The sequence below is a fragment of the Chelonoidis abingdonii genome, chromosome 6, assembly GCF_003597395.2.
Source record: "Chelonoidis abingdonii isolate Lonesome George chromosome 6, CheloAbing_2.0, whole genome shotgun sequence".
Classification (NCBI taxonomy): Eukaryota; Metazoa; Chordata; order Testudines; family Testudinidae; genus Chelonoidis; species Chelonoidis abingdonii.
Genome location: NC_133774.1, coordinates 48714005 through 48720004, shown reverse-complemented (window position 1 = coordinate 48720004; position 6000 = coordinate 48714005). Strand labels below are relative to the sequence as shown.

The following is a 6000-nucleotide window of genomic DNA, read 5'->3' as shown; positions in this document are numbered from 1 at the left end:
CACTCAGAAACGCTTGGATTGCTAAGAGCCTGCTCCAGGCAGCTTCCAGGCAAACAGCCTTTCACACAGGTTTCTCTGCTATTGCCTCTACTGAAATAATTACTTCGGGACGAAGTGCGTGTGTGTAGATGGGTGTGGATTCCCCCAGAAAAGGGGGGCGCAGTTTAAGGGGGTTCCCCGCACAGCCCATGCGCTGGTTTGCAGTGCCCCGATCTCATCCCAGAGGAGTCTGTCTGCTTGCGTGAGCCGAGATTGCCCACTCCCACGCCTTCAATTATTGTTCGTGCGCTGCCTCGCTCCCGCCCCGCAGTCTCTGTGACTCCGCTTTCCCCGCCTTTACCTCCCTCGCGCTCTCCGGCTCCAGCACTGCAGCAGAGGGAGGACTGCAACGTGCAGCCCACACAGCCCCTTGTCCGCCCCTCCGCTGGCTCTGTCACGCCTTGCGACTCCTCCAGGAGACGCCGCTGCCAGCAGCAGCGCCGAGCGGAGCAGAGCTGAGGAGGCAGGAGAAAGTGAGAAGCTCCGTCCGCACGCGGGAGGCGGCTGCCGCTGCTCGGTGCGGACACCCCCGGGCGTCGGTGTGTCCTCGCGGGTAAGTGGCGCGGGTAAGTTCATGGGCGGCGGCGGCTGGTCCTGCCTCCGGGGCAACTTTCCCTACGAGCCTGCGTGTCTGAGAAGCTGCAACTTTTCTCCGGCGCCCTGCGGGTGTCGCGAGCGGCTTTGCTCGCCTGGGCAGGCAGCGGGTGGGCTGCGGCGGGGGATGGTTTCCCGGGGCGATCTAACTTTGGCTTAAGGGGACGGAGGTGTTAAACAGTCTGGGGCGGCTGCCGGGCTACAGGGCGCTTCTCGGTACCGACGCCAGGTTGCCTTTCCCCGGAGTGGGAATTGCTTTGCAACTCGAGTGCCTTTGAAACCGACTCACCTATTAAGCCTGGCTCAACTTTTGCGTGGCGGAGGGCAGCGATTGCAGGCTCCGTGGTCAGGAGGCTTTAGGGACGCAGTGGGAAAGCTGCAGAGGTGCTGGGGGCAAAGATGGTCCAAAAGATGCATGAAAGGATGCGGAGGAGACAGAGGCTTTCAGATGCGCGGGGGAGCATGTTGTGTTTCACTCTAAGTGAATAGATAAATGATAACCGTCAGATCGTGCCTTTGGAACCCGCCCTGCCTTTCCCCCTTCCTAGGCTGCATGCAAGGAGCAGGGCTCTGACTGACTAGGATGTTTTGTAGTGGGGCCCCCTCCCAAACTGCCTCCTTTGCGGCTTCGGCGCAACGATAGGAGTTTCCCGAAGCGTGCAAAGTTGTTGGTCTCCAGTTGCTTTGGTGACAGACCCTGAAGTCCCTTAATTAAGCTCTGTGTGGGGGTGGAGGAGACTAAGCCCTGCCAAAAGACCCAGTGAAATCCCTGGGGAGTTCCAACCAGGGGGCAGATTGATGCTTGCACCCGGGTTGGTTTGCGGGACTGCAGCAAGGGAGGGGTGGTGTCTGGAGTGAGGAGCTGTGAAAAAGAGAGAGGGGCCGAAACAACGTGCTGAGTAGCCTGGGCGCAGAGAGAACTCCCCCGGGAAATCCGCACGCGTAACGCTCCCGGCCCCGGGAAATCCGCGCCCGTAACGACCCCTTGAAGTCCCCTGGGGAGCTCTGCGCGTGCCTGGGGATGCTGGACTCGCATGGTGCCCATGGAGGAGGAAGCTGGAGGGCTGAGTCATGCCGGCCGGGGCGGCCACGTAACATCTGTGCGCAAAGTGAGGCGGCCAGATTGGGGGAAAGAGGGGAAAGATGCAAATAAAGTGGCAGGGTGGAGGTGGTCGTCTCCTCAAAAGATGCTGAGCGCACCCAGAGGCTCTCAGGGATGGACAGCGTCCAGCGTTTCTTCCCGCAGAGAGCCTCTGTCCCGCAGACATGATGAGCGTGTACGAGGAGCAGGAGATTGCAGGGGGTAGCACAGCACGGGGAACCCTACACAGACAAACAGATGGGCTGCACTGCACTGCAGTGTCGCGAGCTAACAGCAACTTGTGCTCGGAGAGGAGGAGGGAAAGGGAGCTGTTCCTGTGTCTGTAGGGTGCCACACTCTACTCACCATCTAAAGGATTTTGCTCCATAGGATGATTACACATGGATTCAGAAATGGACAGGTTCCTATTGAGGGATCTTTACAAGCAACTCCGTGTTTAATTCACAGTTGAGGACAGAGGATTTATGGAAAGGATTAGCTAGCACAAACAGGACTTAAAGTTGTAGCCATAGACTCTGTGAAAGGAGTATAGTTATGTGGAATCACTGTTATTTTTCTGTATTGCCTTGAGAACTCCCTGTCTTTCATGAAAACATGTATTATTTAAGTTTTGTGATGAATTTTTCTTGCTTGAAAGTGTGGTGCTTATGGGAACTGGAACTTCCATTACGCTCTTATGTAAAATATTCATTGTTCTTTCTGTAGTTACGCATTTATTTCCCATTTCCACTGAAAACAAAACACCATGAGACACATGCTCCAGCCCTCTATTCCCTGCTATTTATTGAATTTTATCATTTACTGCATCTTGCTAGCTGCTTTTTTGTCTGTATCATACCATTTGAAGACAGGCAGACTTCCTCTTTATAAATTCCAGGGAAGCGCAGAACCCTATTCAAGTACAACCATAATATATTTCAAGTGGATTTTTGTATAGATTTCTAGGAAAGCTTGCCATAGGCCATATATTGACAAAGAGACAGTTTCCTAATTAACTTTATTGACAGAGCTAGTGCCGACAAGCATCTTTAAAAGAAACCTGTACAAGAAAAAGGAAGAAAAAAGCTTTAAGGTCTTCATTTTGGAAGCTTTGTTGGTAGTATTAAAAGATGACCCTGAAGATCAATAAGCACAGACAAGGCATTGACTTTCTCAGACCTCAGCGGATGTAAAATCACATACCATTGGCTTCTGAAAAAATACATTCTTTTTGTTTATTATTTTATCACAAATGAGGCCAGAACTAAGTGCTTTCTGATTGTATACAGAGAAATCTAATTATTTTTTTATGATGCAGTGAAATGAAAAAGTTGTTTTTTCTCAGTTTTCAGCAACATGGAATAAACATGCCACATAGTGAGATCATCCATAAAGCTTGTAGTTATACCCTTAAAATGTGGTTTATTGCAGATGCAGTAAATGATGTCATAACATGCTATATGCATGACCAAGACCACTATAAAATTATGTCAGTTCAAAATACTGTATATAGGCTTGCTCGGTCCACAAATTATTATACAGTAATGCCTGATTTTGAATGAGTTTAAAAGACAATGCTTTCCAAAGCACAATAAGTAAGCATTTATTCTCAGGGGTCCAGAGCTCCCACTGAAGTCGGGGGGAGTTTTGCCATTGACTTCTGTGGGATCGGAATTGGGCCTAATACGGTGGATATGTCTTTTAAAAAATAAAACTCTTTTTGCATAATTAATACTGAATTAGTGAAAAAAATTCTGAATACCATAAAAACTGTTTTGATCTAGTAGCCTAATCACTTTGGACTATATGTTGCCAAGAATTTCTTGTGACCACACGCATCACAACATGCATATCAATGCTTGTTTAAACAAGAGCTCATAAATTGGATGAAATATCTTTTCAAACCTACGATAGAGAACCTGCTGCTGCCATGGTATTATATAGCAGACAATGTTTTCATCTTTAAACAGATCAGGAATAATTTTTAAAATGTTGCAATGGATTGAATTTGGGGCTTGATTTCTTACACTGTTTATCTGTAATTTGCTAAACAAGAAATTTCTGTTTAGATCATTTTTATTAGTGTGTCTGAAATGTTGAGGGTAATAGTGCTAAGAAAACATTAAATCAGATTTTTAAATTTCTGTTTTAGATTAGAAAACAGCTTCAATTACTGAAGAAAATATCATTTCTGCTTTAAAACTGTAAGTTAAAAGATATGAGTAGCATTTTTACTTGATGAAATATTTATTTACTATAAAGTTATAAAAATAGGATTTAGTAACCTCTTAATTTAGTGGATCAGTACTCTTTTACGGAGTTATAAAGATTAAAAATATCTATTTTTGTGGAAATGCATGCACTGCCAGACTTTATTACGCCATTTGTGCTCTGAATACAATTTAAATTGTTTGAAAAACATTAATATCTGTTCATTAAATACAATCAAGCAAATATTTTTACAGGACTGATAAGATTAGTTCTTAAACGGGAGGACAACAGTGACAATTATAAAAGTAAATTAAGCAAAGTATCTTTATCTCTTCTCTGAATCATGTTTGAATTCTGACTTCTCCTCCCAATCTGGCCCCTGGCAAAGAAATGTTTACATAACTCAGGCATAACCATAAAATTGCTGAAGATTCTATCCAGTGTACATCATGATATCACAGTGTTGTTTGATCTTAAGACTGAAATCCTATCAAAGTCTGACAGCATTTCTGCCAGCCAGCAGTTCGCATTAAGGTTTTAACAGAAAACAGCAAAAGCCAGAAAATAAAAAGCTAAGACAGCCATTCCATCTCTAACTGAGCTAGGAATTTATAATGATGATTAATAATACCAGCACTTACAGCACATTTAGCATGTAACATTGCACAGATCAGAGATCCCTACAAAATATATGCACACGGTGCTTCTATATCCTGGGAAATTTCCCGGAATCTGGGAATTTTTGAGTAAAATGTTTTGAATGAAAATTCCCAGTTTCCCAAGTTGAAACATTTTACTCTCAAATTCCCAGGTTTTGGGAAATTTCCCAGGATATAGAAGCACTGGAAAAAACTTTATCTGGGAATTTTTCAACACATTTGGGAAATTTTTAGCACTAGGTTGGGAAAAGTTGGCATCATGATAGAGAAGCATTGTGTGCACAGTGGGGTAAGTTAAGGACTTATGTCCATTTGTGCCATAAATTAGGGTAAAGCAGCATCTCTGCCCCTCCTCTGCAGAAGCTCCTCTTTGTGGTCAGGTCTCTGCAGGTCTCAGTGTGCATGCTAGGCCGGAAGAGCGATCTGCTCCCCACAACTCTACCTGTAGGTTTCTGATTGGAAATCTGTATGGTAATTAATGCTGTTGGTACCAGTATTGACTACTTCCTTAGGCTTTTGTTTCTGTCAGTGCTCAGCCCAGGGTAACTAGCCTATTTCTGGAGGAAGGATATCTGGGGAGCACCAGAGAGGGAGCTGGCTACACAAAACATCCCAGGATCCATTGGATCTGGACATGACATCCTCTACAGATTGTCAGCCCTTGTGGGTCTCTGAGACGCCATCTTCTCTCTCTGTGATGCTCTAGTGTAAACCTTTCATTTCGATCGGGGAAAGTAAGTACTTATTCCACAAAGTAACTAGGCTTGGCACTGTGGAAACTTGCAAGGAAGACTCTTTCCTCAAGCTATGGAGAGACAGTGCTGCTGCTCCACCACCACTGCTGCAGCCTCCCAACTGAAGCAGTGGTCATGGTTGCTGTGCATCAGCTCTTGAGGTGGGAAAATGGCGAGTGGCTCTCTGGATCTCACAGTCCACTTTCCTTGTCCTTGCTACTCCCCAGCCTACGGAGTGTAGGGGGCTAGCGAGCACAGCTTTACAGCACACAGGTTGCAACTCTTTGACCTCTGGAATCCTGCATTTCTTGGTAGTTGGTTCTATGTCCCTGGCCCTTCATGCTAGAAACACAAAGAGGACTTAGGTGTTGTAATGCTGAAAATAGCAATCACCTAGGCTCCTTGCCACCCAGTGGAATTCACAGCCTCAAGATAGGCTTCCCATACAACATACGGGAAGAGTTAGGCACCTAAAAAAGGGATTCTCAGAAGCCAGCAGGCTGAGCAGGGAGCCCCTAAGATAGCCAGGAGAGAAATGAGGAGGAAAGAGGCAGGGGGTTGGGGCCCAGATCTATGAAGGGAGCTAGGTACCTAATTCCCACTGGTCTGGGCTGTAAGCATCTGACTGAGGAAGGAGAGGCAGGTGCCTCTTCCGCTCAGGATTCTCTGCCATGACCCCTCT

General features: G+C 46.2%; 1 protein-coding gene across 1 annotated transcript in view; it reads left to right on the top strand.

The window, feature by feature from the left end:
* The first annotated feature begins 484 nt into the window (after window positions 1-484).
* The window catches only part of SV2C (synaptic vesicle glycoprotein 2C), a 187033-nt gene continuing 181517 nt past the window's right edge, over window positions 485-6000 (top strand). Inside the window, exon 1 of the mRNA XM_032774308.2 lies at window positions 485-592. The gene's annotated coding sequence lies outside the window, so the exon portion shown is untranslated. The remainder of the gene's footprint in view (window positions 593-6000) is intronic.